This window comes from Homarus americanus, unplaced genomic scaffold (genome assembly GCF_018991925.1).
Source record: "Homarus americanus isolate GMGI-L3 unplaced genomic scaffold, GMGI_Hamer_2.0 scaffold50281, whole genome shotgun sequence".
Lineage (NCBI taxonomy): Eukaryota > Metazoa > Arthropoda > Malacostraca > Decapoda > Nephropidae > Homarus > Homarus americanus.
The window spans coordinates 4,133,225-4,147,110 of record NW_024742338.1 but is presented as its reverse complement, the minus strand read 5'-3'; the positions used below and the strand labels follow the sequence as shown (position 1 = coordinate 4,147,110).

Below are 13,886 nucleotides of genomic sequence, written 5' to 3'. Positions count from 1 at the left end.
GTGATGTAAGGGTTTTTTGACACTGGTGACGTCATAGATGGTGAAGAACGAGGGTGGGAGACGGTAGATGGATATCGACCCCAGATGTTTTATCGCGTTGGGAATGATCGGCAACTTGGCGAGGCTCTCTCTCATATATTAATTCCTTACCCTCCTTTCATTCAACCATTTATCACTTTTTCAGTTTTCTCCTCTCTCAACCTCCTGCCTCTCCCTCACTCTCCCAGCCCCCTGCCTCTCCCTCATTATCCCAGCCTCCCTGCCTCTCCCTCACTCTCCCAGCCCCCTGCCTCTCCCTCACTCTCCCAGCCCTCACCACCCCCTCCCCTCACCCCCCACAGGTGAGATCCGGAGCCGCCAGCCCCGTGTTGCTCTTTTCGTATCATCATCCTGCGCCTGTTTTATCTACGCCACGGTGAGGCCATGTTGTCTGTCTGTCTGTCTACCCGTCTGTCTGTCTGTTCGTCTGTCTGTCTGTCTGCCTGTCTGTCTGTCTGTTTGTCTGTCTACCTGCTCCCTCGCGACGGTGTGCTTTTGCCTGTGTCTGTCTGTCTGTCGAGTCATGATTTGTGTCTGTCTGTTTGTCTGTCTGTCTGTCTGTGAAAAAGAGAGATAGAGAGAAAAGAAATGAACACAAAACAGGAAAAAAGAAGAAAAAGAGAGAGAGAGAGAGAGAGAGAGAGAGAGAGAGAGTCATGAATTTTAGAATAGACAAGAGTGAGGTAATAAAGACAGGAGGAACAGAAAACGTGAGGTTAAATCAGGTCAGACTGAGGGAAATAGGATTACACGTACCGGGTCAGGCGATGTGGTTTAAAGCTGCCCGGATTTATTTCTGGATTAGGGTCAGTTAAGTTCTCTTGTGGTGAATAACTTAAGCTAATTCCGATTTATGTTAAGTGGGGTTGTGAAAGTATGGTGAATGGATAGATTAAGTGTTAGCGTAGATATACATAAATTACATACATACAAACATACATACATACATACATACATACATACATACATACATACACACGCATAAAAATACATAAAACGCATATTTACACATGCACACAGATGCATAGATATATTTACACACAAATACATATTCAAACGCACACACAAACATTGACATATCAATACCACACACACACACACACACCGTCAAAGGTAACCCCCATGGCGTCTTTCATCTGTTAAAACGGTGAGCACCAACGAGAGGTACCTCATTGGTTGACGGGGGTCTTGATATCCCCGCCGCCGGACACACTCACACAGAACCCCACCAACCTGTCATCTTGGGTACGTCGGATACTCTCCCTCCTCCCTCCCTCCCCCACACACGACAACCCTCCATACACGGTAAATAACAGTGACAATACAGTTTCTAGTGGTGTTATTGCGAGGTGATTGATGTTTTGGTATTTATGTGTATTTTTGTAGGAGTTGCGTGAGGGAAGGCTACTAGAAGATGCTGGTCTTGTGAAATCTTGAGGATGCTGGACCATGTGTGTGTGTGTGTGTGTGTGTGTGTGTGTGTGTGTGTGTGTGTGTGTGTGTGTGTGTGTGTCCTCCCTCCTCCTATCCCACCTCCTTACCTTGGCTTTTGCCCCAATCATGTCCCCGTCAGATGTCCTCTAAAAGGACACATATATATATATCTATCTATCTCCATGCAATTTATAATGTAGTTAGATTTGTCCTCCCCTTCCTCTCCCCTTTCCCCCTGTAAAGATGAGAGGTCGAAGAATATTAAAATTGTATGAATAAGCTACTTTGAGAGATTTATTCTGTCAAGGGAGCGGGTGGGTGGGTGGGTGGGTGGGTAGGTGGGTGGGTGGGTGGGTAGGTAGGTGGGTGTGGGAGGGGGTTAAGAAGAGATTAAATCAGGGTTTAGTTGAGATAGTTGTGTGTGTGAGAGACTGGTTGAGATGAGTTTGTTTAATCAGGGAGTCAAGATGAGAGACTCAGCAGGGGGTGTGGGTGTCCTCCTGCTGGTCGTGACATCATCAACTTTTTTTTTCTTTACAAACACAGCGGCAAGCGACGACGGATCTGACACTGATGAGTTATTTTGCCGAGACTTCCTCACAGATTACCGCAGATAGTGATGAGTGGAGAGGGAGTGATATACCGCAGATAGTGATGAGTGGAGAGGGAGTGATGACAGACCCTATACAAGTTTTTTCTTTTTTATGTTTTAATGGGTTTTTTCCCCATTAGTTTGATGAATATCTTGATTAAGGGATAAATTTTTGTTGGGAAAGTTTCTTAGATATTGTATGTTTTTTTTTTCTATCTGTGTGTGTGTGTGTGTGTGTGTGTGTGTGTGTGTGTGTGGCATATAAGTTTAATATCTCCCTCTCATTTAATTAGGGATGACTAGTTTATGATGGGCGACTCATGATATCGACGTGTCTCTCTCTCTCTCTCTCTCTCTCTCTCTCTCTCTCTCTCTCTCTCTCTCTCTCTCTCTCTCTCTCTCTCTCTCTCTCTCTCTCTCTCTCTCTCTCTCCTCTCTCTCTCTCTCTCTCTCTCATATCTTAAGACCAGCTGTAACTCTACACCCCAAGATAACACCTTAGCCAGGAACACATAACTCACTCAAATCAAGACCTTCTTCGGTAACATGGAAAGTCTCTCGTGGGGGGAGGGAGAGAGACAGGGGGAGACTCCATTAAGAGATGACTGTGTCTTTGAGGACCAAGTCGTTCCTTGGAGCATTGAGGAAGAGATTAATATTCTCCATCGGTTTACGGCAGGTGTGTGTGTGTGTGTGTGTGTGTGTGTGTGTGTGTTATTGTATTTTATGTGTGTACTAATTTATGTGCAAAACCATATACTGTGTACTAGACTATGTACTCTGTTTTAATCTAATGTATTAACTAATGTACTAGACCATAATTCTAATTGAAGTACTTTCTCATGTACTAAAACCATGTACTTTCCTTTGGACTAAAACCATATACTCTCTCATGTACTCAAACTATATACTCTTTCATGTACTCAGACCATATACTCTCTCATGTACTCAAACCATGTACTCTTTCATGTACTCAGACCATATACTCTCTCATGTACTCAAACCATGTACTCTTTCATGTACTACAGACGCTGGTGTTGTACCCCATCCCGAGCATCGTGACGTGTACCTTGCGGGTGTGGCTGAGGGAGATTGGCTTCTCCCTGTCGTACGGCGCCCTCATGCTGAAGACTTGGAGGTGAGTCAGTCTATGGGAGGGAGAGGAGGAGGGTGTTTTGGGGGGAGTGGATGTTGGAGAGTGTATTTTGGAGGGGAAAAGAAGGAGGTGGAGGGTGTTTTGTAGGGAAAAGGAAGGAGGAGGAGGGTGATTTGCATAGAGGAGTATTTTGGAGGGAGGAGGAGGGGGTATTTTGAGGGGAAATGAAGGAGGAGGAGGATGGTTCTTCTTAGAAGCGAAAAGGTGGGGGGTCTCTGTGTTGTGTGGGAGGAGGTAGGGAGAGGGTTTTTTCGCGGGAAGAGGAGGGTGGGGGAGTGGTCTTTGGAGTGATGGAAAGCGAGGGGAGAGGGGGGAGCTGATTTTTTTTGGGGGGGGGAAACGCCGGGTAGCCTCACATATACGCCGGGTAGCTTCACGTATACGGCGGGTAGCTTTAAATATACGCTGGGTAGCTTCAAATATACGGCAGGGAGCTTCAAATATACGCTGGGTAGCTTCAAATATACGGCGGGTAGCTTCAAATATACGCTGGGTAGCTTCAAATATACGGCGGGTAGCTTCAAATATACGCTGGGTAGCTTCAAATGTAGGTTGGACAGATATATGAGCGATAGGGGTTGGGTGTAAACAGGGCTGCCTAGTATTGGTCAATAAGCCCGCTGCAGTTTCCCCCATTCTTATGTTCATATGTTTTTATTAGACAGAGAAAGAGAGATAATAATAGACAGTGAAAGAGAGCTAGAGGGAGAAAGAGAGACAGAGAGAGCTCAAGAGGTAACAGGATAACAGAATCAGCAGACAGAGCACACCCACTACACAACACAGCCACAACAACGTTCCCCCTGATCGACTCACGACTTCCACAGAACTCCAGTCTCGAACCCCAGCTCGATCTTCGTTTCTATTGTTGGTCTTTATTTTCCTTTCTTTTTTTTACGGGGATCAGCCCACCCAGGCACAGGTCACTGACCCACATCAGGGCCTGGGGGGGGAATAATAATAATAGTAATAATAGTAATAATAATAATAATAATAATAATAATAATAATAATAATAATAATAATAATAATAATAATAATAATAATAAATACAGAATGAAAAAGATAAATCAACAGTGAGAAACGATATAGTGTATGTATGTGTTGCTGTCAATAGTAAGAGAAACAATTGAGACCCTGCAATTGTGTGTAAATGAGGCAGAAAGTCAGACCAGCAACTTGGGACTTGGTCACAATTTTCGTGATGCTTCCAATATCTTCCTAGGCGGTAGTACCTCCCTGTTTGATAGCTGCCTATCTACCTGTACTGTAGTTAGGTATGTAAACAAACCACAACGACCTATTAAACCATCAACACCCCCCCCCCCCCCCTCTATGTTCTCCCATTTCCCTGAGAGCTTTATACTGTATAGTTCAATGGAGGAGGTGATTCATTACGGAGCTTCGAGCTATTGATTCGAACCGTCTCCTCGCTTCGCCTCCCACCTTACCTGGGCTAGTTCGTTACTGATGGCCAGAAGCAATTAGACACTGGTGATTAGTGTCCATAAATGCCCCCAATTAGACAGTAGCCCCTCCCTACTCCCCCCCCCCTTCCTTCTCTCCCCTCTTCCTCCTCCTCCTCCCTCCCCTCACCTAGCCCCAGCCAGGAGCAGTTTGTGGTCTTCGAGTTGGTCGTTGAGGTTCTGGGGCCCAAAACGAAGATCCGAATTAATTGTCTTTGGAATCTCGTGGATTTGTGGGATTTTTGTGTAAATAGTTTATTGTTCCTTATTCTATTTCCTCATTATTTATTGTTATGTCTTCTTCTTCTTCTTCGTCGTCGTCTTCTCTTATTCTTAATAGTGACTCAGTTACTTTAAGTTAATGTAGTCACCGCTGGAAACTGCCTCATGTCATCGTTTTCTTTAATACACCGAAATACCCATTGTGTTATGATTCCGCGGACCGTAACCATGGCAACACTTGAGTTAATCTTAGTGCGATATATACAAACGTATTTGACCCTTCTTTATTTACTTTTCATATTTACATTATCATTTACAATATGTATTTATATTCTTGTTTACATTCAGTACTGACATATTTACATTCCGTATTCAAATTGAGAGTTGACAATGTTATTTACAATTAAAGTATTTACATAATTATTTACATTTTATTTACATTTAGATTTTTACGTTTTGTATTTCCATTTTTACATTTTTTTCAGGCGTATTGAACAAGTGAGTGTCAAAGGAAGAGTCCAGTGGCCCTCTAATGGAGTACACATGACCCTAACCTGACCTTTGACCTGACCTTTAACCTGACTCCTGACCTGACCTCTGACCTTCGTTGTGTGAATGTTATGTGTTGATTGACTCTAATATTTGTATCCTGCCATGAGTGTGTGTGTGTGTGTGTGTGTGTGCGCGCGCGCGTGTGTGTGCGTGCGTGTGTGTGTGTGTGTGTGTGTGTGTGTGTGTGTGTGGGTGTTGCGTGACAGGCTTAGGCAACGATGGATTACCTCTCTCTCTCTCCACCACACACAAACAAACACATACACTCGCCCTCCTCCACCACACTCAAACAAACACATACACTCGCCCTCCTCCACCACACACAAACAAACACACAATCAATGAACTAGATCCTTCGTTTCCTACGCTATTGTAAAAATATAATCCTGGGTAAATATGATTCATTTCTGACTGTCTTGGACTGTCTGGCACTGTCTAGCGCTGGCATTGTGTGGGACTGTCTGGTACTGTCTGGCACTGTCTAGCTCTGTTACTGCATGGCACTGTCTAGCTCTGCCTCTGTCTGGCACTGTTTGGCTCTGTGTGGCACGCTGGCACTGTCTAGCTCTGGTACTTTCTCGCACTCTCTGGCTAGGAGTCACTTACGTTACCCATCACCTCGAACTAAAACTCAGAACACAAGAAAGGTATATAATCAAAAGGTCTCGTAAGTCATAGGAGCGAAAATACATTAGTAGGGTCATGGAAGACTCGACCTTACACAGTGAGGACCCAGATGACCTGACAACACGAAGATTAAGTTACGGGAAGTGTCCGTTGATTGGCTGCAGGACTCGGTGGGGGGGTGGGTGAGGGAGAGGGAGATGGATGGTCAAGAAGAGAGAGAGAGAAAAGGAGAGAAGTGGAAGGAAGAGAGGAGAGAGAGAGAGGGGGGGAGGAGGGGTAGGAGGAGAGGGAGGTACTGGGGATGAAGAGGGAGGTACTGGGGGAGAGAGGGAGGGACTGGGGAGAGAGAGGGAGGGACTGGGGAGAGAGGGAGGAGAGGGAGGTGCTGGGGAGGGAGGAAGGGAGGAGAGGGAGGGACTGGGGGGAGGGAGAGAGGGACTGGGGAGGGAGAGGAGGACTGGGGGAGGAAGAGGGAGGAGGGACTGGGGGAGGAGAGGGGAGGACTGGGAGACGGAGGGGAGATACTGGGGAAGGAGGAACAAGGAGGAGGAAACAAAGGGAGAAGAGGGAGGGAGAAGGTGAGAGAAAGGGGGGGGGAGGGAGACAGGTCTTCTGCTTCATCGCCTCTAACAAGACAATTTCTGGAGGGGATTTGTTTGTTTGGTTGTTGATATTGTTGTTGTTTGTTGTTGTTTTGTTTAATTTTTGGGGAGTTTGTTTGTTTGTTTATTATCCGAGTGTTTGTTGTCGTCATCCATTCAGGTGATTGTTTGTGTGTTGGTCTGAATACGCTCACACACAAACACACACACACACGCACACACACACACACACACACACAGAGGAGAGACGTATGTTGTTGTTTTTCTTGTGTCACTTTTTCGTACCATTTGGAATGATAATAATACATCTATTACTTGAGCTGCTCAGGCGGGGAGAAGAAAGGGTGGGAAGGAGGGAGAAAGGAGAGAGAGAGTAGAGAGTTAGGTCAAAGGGAGAGAGAGATCTGTAGAAATGTTGTATTAAAGGGTTGTGTTCAGTGTAATGTGTGGTGCTGTATTGTGTGTGTGTGTGTGTGTGTGTGTGTGTGTGTGTGTGTGTGTGCCCCACCCTGAAAGTTAGATAGAGTGCTGAGAGACATTGGGTAGATGGAAGACAGAGAAAATGAAAAAAGAGGGAGAGAAAAGAAAGGAAGGGTAATGAAAGAGAAGGCTATGGAAGATAAGAGAGAGAGAGAGAGAGAGAGAGAGAGAGAGAGAGAGAGACCCCAAGAAACAATATCGTCCCAATATCACCACACTATTGCTCACATTGCCCTCACACTTGACATATTATATTCTCCCAGCAATATACCCAAGACACCCTCACTAAGAAAGAATATATTTCCCGAGTCTTCTGTTCCTCTACACATATAATATTGACTAAGGAATTTCTGTGGTAATATCAAGGGAATGTATTTGATCTAGTGTTTCATTCTTGATATTATTTTAGTATTTTTTTTAAAGTATTATAAGTATTTTTTAATTCAATAAACAAAATATTTTCAAGGTAATACTCTAACGAAATTAACAGGGGATATTTGATATGTTAAATAATTATATATACTTTCTGAAGACTGAGAAACGACAAGACAGTTTTCAAATTTTGTTTTTTAAGGATGTCCGGTTAAGGAAGTCCCGGATAATTGAAACTTAATTGTGTTTTTTTACGGTTATGAGTAGTGGGGATCACGTGAAGGTCTGATTAGGCTAAGTTAGTGTTAGATTAGGTTAAGGTAGTGTTAGATTAGGTTGAAATAGTGTTAGGTTAGGTTAAGGTAGTGTTAGGTTAGGCTAAGTTAGGTTAACGTTAAGTTAGATTATGTTGAGCTAGGTAAGGTTCGCATTAGTTTAGGTTAAGTTAGGTTAGGATAGGTTAAGTTAGCATTCGGTTTGGTTAGGTCAGGTCAGCATTAGGTTAGGTTAAGTTAGTTTTAAGTTAGGTTAGGTTAGGGGCTGTACCGTAACTAGATAAATTCACTTAGCCTCCAGTTAAGGTTAGGTTAGGTTAGGAACTCGACCTTAATTAGATAAATTCACTTAGCCGCCAGTAAGCGGTAAAATTAGCACAAAAAATGTACATGAATACGAGCCCCCGGGCATTAATAAATTTGTCCACGTCCCCACCAGCAGGAACCCAAATATTAATGATCTCAAAAATATGTATTATTAAAAGAATTATATATGAATCGTTTATTACATTGTAAGATATATAATTCCTAATAATAAAATATATACAGGGTGTTCAAAAAGTTTATGTGCACTTGTGATATAATTAATGATGTAGTTATGGACTATATTGGTACTTTAAATTGCGTAGGAAATGCTCTAGTGCTGATTATTTTAGGTGCATAGGAACTTTTTGATCAGTTTGTATAATATAAAATAATATAGAATACAATAAGTTAAACATAGTGCCCTAGGTACAGATAGTGTTAATATATAAAGGGCTATATGTGGTAATATTGTGGTGTATTATCTAACTATACTTCACGCCATCACCACCTCCATACACCTTCATCTGATTACCGTGACTAAAAAAAAATATTATTACTTCCACAAAATAAAATAACTTCGTAGCGACAAATTGGCAGCTTAACTCTTTCACTCTCATGAATAAATCTGTCTTTTTTTTCTTCTTTTTTTTATTGAAAGACAGAAATCATTCATAATGTGACAGGTAGCTCGTGGTGAATTATGTCATTTGTGCATTAACATAAAAGAATCACATTGTTGAATGGAATTAAAACAAAAACAAAAAACAGTGGAGACTTAAGTGTTGACTTTTGTGTAAAATATCACCGACATTGTGTGATATTATTGGATCACTTAATGATTAGGCACCCCAGATTAGGTACTCCTGATGACCTGTCATTAACAAACACTCAAAATACCCTAATAAAATAACTACTCATATCAAGCACTCAAAATAATCATTCAAAATACACTAAAAACACAAGCACTCAAAAATAAACACTCATAAACTAGCACTCAGAAACAATCCTCGAAATAAAGCACTCAAAAATTCTCACGTATTAACAAACACTCAAGCACTGGGCCAGCTGGGATAGTAACCTTGTCAATTTTAAGCTCCAACACACACACACACACACACACAAAGGGTCCACACATATACAAACACATCACATACACAAATAAACAAAACACAAATGAAAGATATTCATGTAGATTCATCAAAACAAATAGACTCGAACCTCCCATAAGGAGATCTGAATTCTAGATATTCGAGATAAAGTGATTCACTGATACGAATTCAAAGTCGAAACAAAAGATGATTGAAATCGAGCGAAGTGCAAAAAGTAAATCTGAGGTTTTTAGGTTCGTTTCAGCTAATATATTGCTTCAGAACCACTTAAACCCACGAGAGAGAAAAAATAACTAAGACAGTAATGCTTCAGAAGTCGAATATTGTGTCAAAAATGGTTCAAAACAGAGAGAAAGAAAGAGAGAGAGAGAGAGAGAGAGAGATGAAGACGAGGAAGGGGAAGGAGAAGGGAAAGGGAAAAGAACTTTCGGCGGTAATGCTTCATGAGGATTCGGTCTTGGAGGCGTGAGTGATACATATTAATGAAGCTGGAACCCGACCCCCAACTCGCTAAGTATCGAACCGTGTCTCGAAGATGAGAAGTATATAAAAAGAGACCGAATGGATTTACTTTGGGCTTGAAAATTTATCGAAAACTAGTTGATATGTTTCAGTGTCTGTTCGAAAGTTAGTCGAAATTGTTCACTGAGTCGAATAATTGGTTAAATGATTCACTGGCTGTTCAAAATTTAGTAGAAAATATGTCAAAATAGTTCACTAGCTGTTCGAAACTGAGTCGAAAATGTTCACATAGTCGAATAATTATCAAAGTAGTTCATAGAGAGAGAGAGAGAGAGAGAGAGAGAGAGAGAGAGAGAGAGAGAGAGAGAGGTAGGGACATTAAAAATTAGATAAATAAAGGAATAGAGACAGACGAACAGACACACACACACACACACACACACACACACACACACACACACACACACACACACACACACAAAATTATCCCGTGGAATTCATGCAGTGATATTTTGTCCCGTGGAATTTTGTCTGGTGGGATTTGGGCTGATAAAATTTTGTCCAGGAGAGTTTTGTCGAATTGAATTCTGTCCAGTTGGATTTTGCTCAATTGAAAGTTTGTCCAGTGGTATTTCGTCATTAAAATTTTGTCCAGTGGAATTTCGTCCAATGGTATTTCGTCTAGGTGGATCTAGTGGAATAAGGGCGTAAGCCAGACACCACATCACATTGGACACTGTTAAAGAGAGTTTACCGCCACCACCACAAGAGACGACTGACATTATAACCTTTCTAACTCCCCCTGCCTGTGTTACTCCTCTCTCTCACTTTCTCTCTTTTTATCTCACTTTCTTACTTTCTTCTTTTTTCATATTTATTTTAAGGACATGTAAAGTATTCATCTTGATTTGATTTGATTTGTTATAACTCTCTCTCTCTCTCTCTCTCTCTCTCTCTCTCTCTCTCTCTCTCTCTCTCTCTCTCTCTCTCTCTCTCTCTCTCGTATGGTTTTAAGTGATTCGCTAATTTACATTTCGGTAGACAAATATATTGATCGATATTTTGTCTAAATAAATGTGTGTGTGTGTGTGGTTAAATATATGTGAATTTTTTATGCATATATATGTGTGTGTGTGTGTACTCGTGATGTGTGCACCTACTGTACTGTACACACACACACACACACACACACACACACACACACACACACACACACACACACACACACACACACACACATAATTTGCATACCTTTAATCTCACAAATCCAGGACCTGTATAATCGTGTTTGTATATATATAGTGTATAATGGTCATGTTTATTATTATTATTATTATTATTATTATTATTATTATTATTATTATTATTATTATTATTATTATTATTATTATTATTATTATTATGATGATGTTGTTGTTGGTGTTGTTGTATGTTGTTGTTTATCATTATTATTATCATTAACATTATTTTACTTGCAGAATCTCGGTCATCTTCCGGGTCAGGTCAGCCAAGGCGGTCAAGATCACTGATCTTGACCTCATGAAGCGACTGGGCATTATTGTCGGGGTATTTTCAGTCTTCCTGGCCATACGCACTGTAGTGGCCCCACCCCATGTAAGTATAATCTGTGTGTGTGTGTGTGTGTGTGTGTGTGTGTGTGTGTGTGTGTTTTGCTTTAACATATACATAACACGCAACAAATTTAAATCCGCTTCTTAGAATTTAGTTTAGTGTCCCATGAAAAAAGTGAAAATTATATCCATTTTCTCTGAATCATGGGTTTTGTTCCGGTTACATCCTCGTTAAACATCCATTATACGCTGGCTAATTTCCTCGTTGAATTATCCTTAAACGTATAATCCTCTTTGGTTAATCACTAAATAACGTGAAGCTGGTAGTTACTGGTAGTTAATGGTAGTTACGTCAACATAAAACAACGCTCTTCTGTAAAATGTAATCCACATGAAATGTTTACCGAGCCGTTGCCTGATAAAACACACACACACACACACACACACACACACACACACACACACACACACACACACACACACACACACACGGGGGAGGACAACATGTATTTTTGTTTCGTTCAGATTATAACATTGTACCAAAATACCAGTGCATAATTTCCTCCCAGCTGCCAGCTTCACACAACGAGAGGTAAAGTACTTGTAATCTCAAGTGGTAGATGGGATTTTGTCCGCTGGGATTTTGCGATTTTGGGGGATTTGCCAGCTGGGAATTTACATTGGGAATTAGGGGATTTTGTTATCATCTCTCCCAGCAATAGATCGTGTAACAGTGACGGACAGATACCTAGATAGAGAGAACGCAAGAAAGTCATACGGCTAGTAGTAGTAGTAGTAGTAGTAGTAGTAGTAGTAGTAGTAGTAGTAGTAGTAGTAGTAGTATGGCTATTGGGGGAGGTTGGAGGCCATCTCTGTAGTAGTAGTAATAGTAGTGATGTGAATTTCTGTAAAGGAATTAGACGTGAAAACCTACGGACCGCACTTGCCAGGTTTCACATCCCTGACCTAAAAACCGAGAGAGAGAGAGAGAGAGAGAGAGAGAGAGAGAGAGAGAGAGAGTAGGCAGCAGTGTTACCCCTGCCAGGCTCATATCTCTGTGGCAATAGCGTAACGGGAAAAGGAACAACCCTTGAGTACAGTTATTTAACACCTTGAGTACAATTATTTATACCCTTGAGTACAATTATTTATCCCCTTGAGTACATTTATTTAACCCCGTGAGTACACTTATTTATACCCTTGAGTACAATTATTTAACCCTTTGAGTACAGTTATTTAACCCCTTGAGTACATGATGTAGTTATTTCCCTCTTATTTTCCCCAATATTCTATGTATTTTCCTGATTTTCTTATTTCCCGCCAATGTCATTTATTTTCCCCTCGATAGTTCATATATTTTCCTGATTGTCCTGTTAATTTTTTTTCCTTGGTCCACAGGTCATAGTGTCGATGACTGCTCGGTGAAGGCTTTCCTGTGTTCGACTGACTGGTGGGATCACGCCTTTACTGCCTGTAAGTGTGAGATGACATTGTCTTGCCCCAACCTTCCGTCCGTCACTCTCCAACACTCTCCACCACTCCCCCACACTTCAACACTCCCTCACTCTCCAACACGCTCCACCACTCTCCTACGCTCTCCTAGTGAACCTGATCTTGCACACACACACACACACACACACACACACACACACACACACACACACACACACACACCTAGCATGACCTAACATGACCTCACATGACCTCTGCACTAATAACCTCTCACCACATTTGGCCTTGTCTGTGTCATGTAATCAATAACTACTTAATTGCATGACGTGTAAGATCTTTTAGAAACTTTTAAGTACCATTGGCTGATCTCAATTACCCTTAACAGCTCTGAATTAGTCCTAACGAGTGTAAACTGCCTTATTACATTGGAAATCTTACTCATGTGTATTATCATAATATTTAGTCCCTATTGCCTTCATCTATAAGTGTTATTAACTATTTTTGATTGCTGCTAACTACTCCTAACTATCCCAATTACATTTAACTCTCCTTAACTATCCTCAATTAGTGAGAGCTGTTTGTTGCAGTGAAAATACGGTTCCTGGTGAAGTCCATTAGATTGTGAATTACTGTAATTAAGAAACTCTTGGCATCTAACTTCACTTGACCTCCTTAACGAGCGTGAACTACCTTGTTACAGTGGAGATGTTCCTGGTGTGGGGCATACAGCTGTGGTCATCTTAACAACTATACCTTATTATCTGCCTCTAATTACTCCAAACTACCACTGCCCACCTCAACTACCCCTTAACGAGCTTGAACTACCCTGTTACAGTGGAGATGTTGTTCCTGGTGTGGGGCACATGTGCATCATGGTGAGGAAGGCTCCTTCAGAGTTCAATGAATCCAAGTACATTTCTCTCGCCATCTACAACGAGTTCATCCTCTCTCTCTTTCTCAATGTGTCTATGTGAGTATCCGCGGTGATAGATAGATAGATAGATTGATAGATAGATAGATAGATAGATAGATAGATAGATAGATTTAAGTTGATATTTAATTCTTGTATTATTAATTTTTTGCACTTTTTCACCAATTAATTATATCATAAAGGATGATTATTACTTTATTTTATTTATCTTTTCTTACTCTCACTTCACCTTCTTACTC

General features: G+C 41.4%; 1 long non-coding RNA gene across 1 annotated transcript; it reads left to right on the top strand.

The window, feature by feature from the left end:
- Positions 1-355: 355 nt before the first annotated feature.
- Positions 356-12,695, top strand: LOC121876893. Its single transcript, XR_006090842.1, has 4 exons — positions 356-415; positions 3,094-3,203; positions 11,172-11,307; positions 12,663-12,695. It is a non-coding gene; the product is annotated as an uncharacterized LOC121876893 (long non-coding RNA).
- The last annotated feature ends 1,191 nt before the right edge of the window (positions 12,696-13,886 follow it).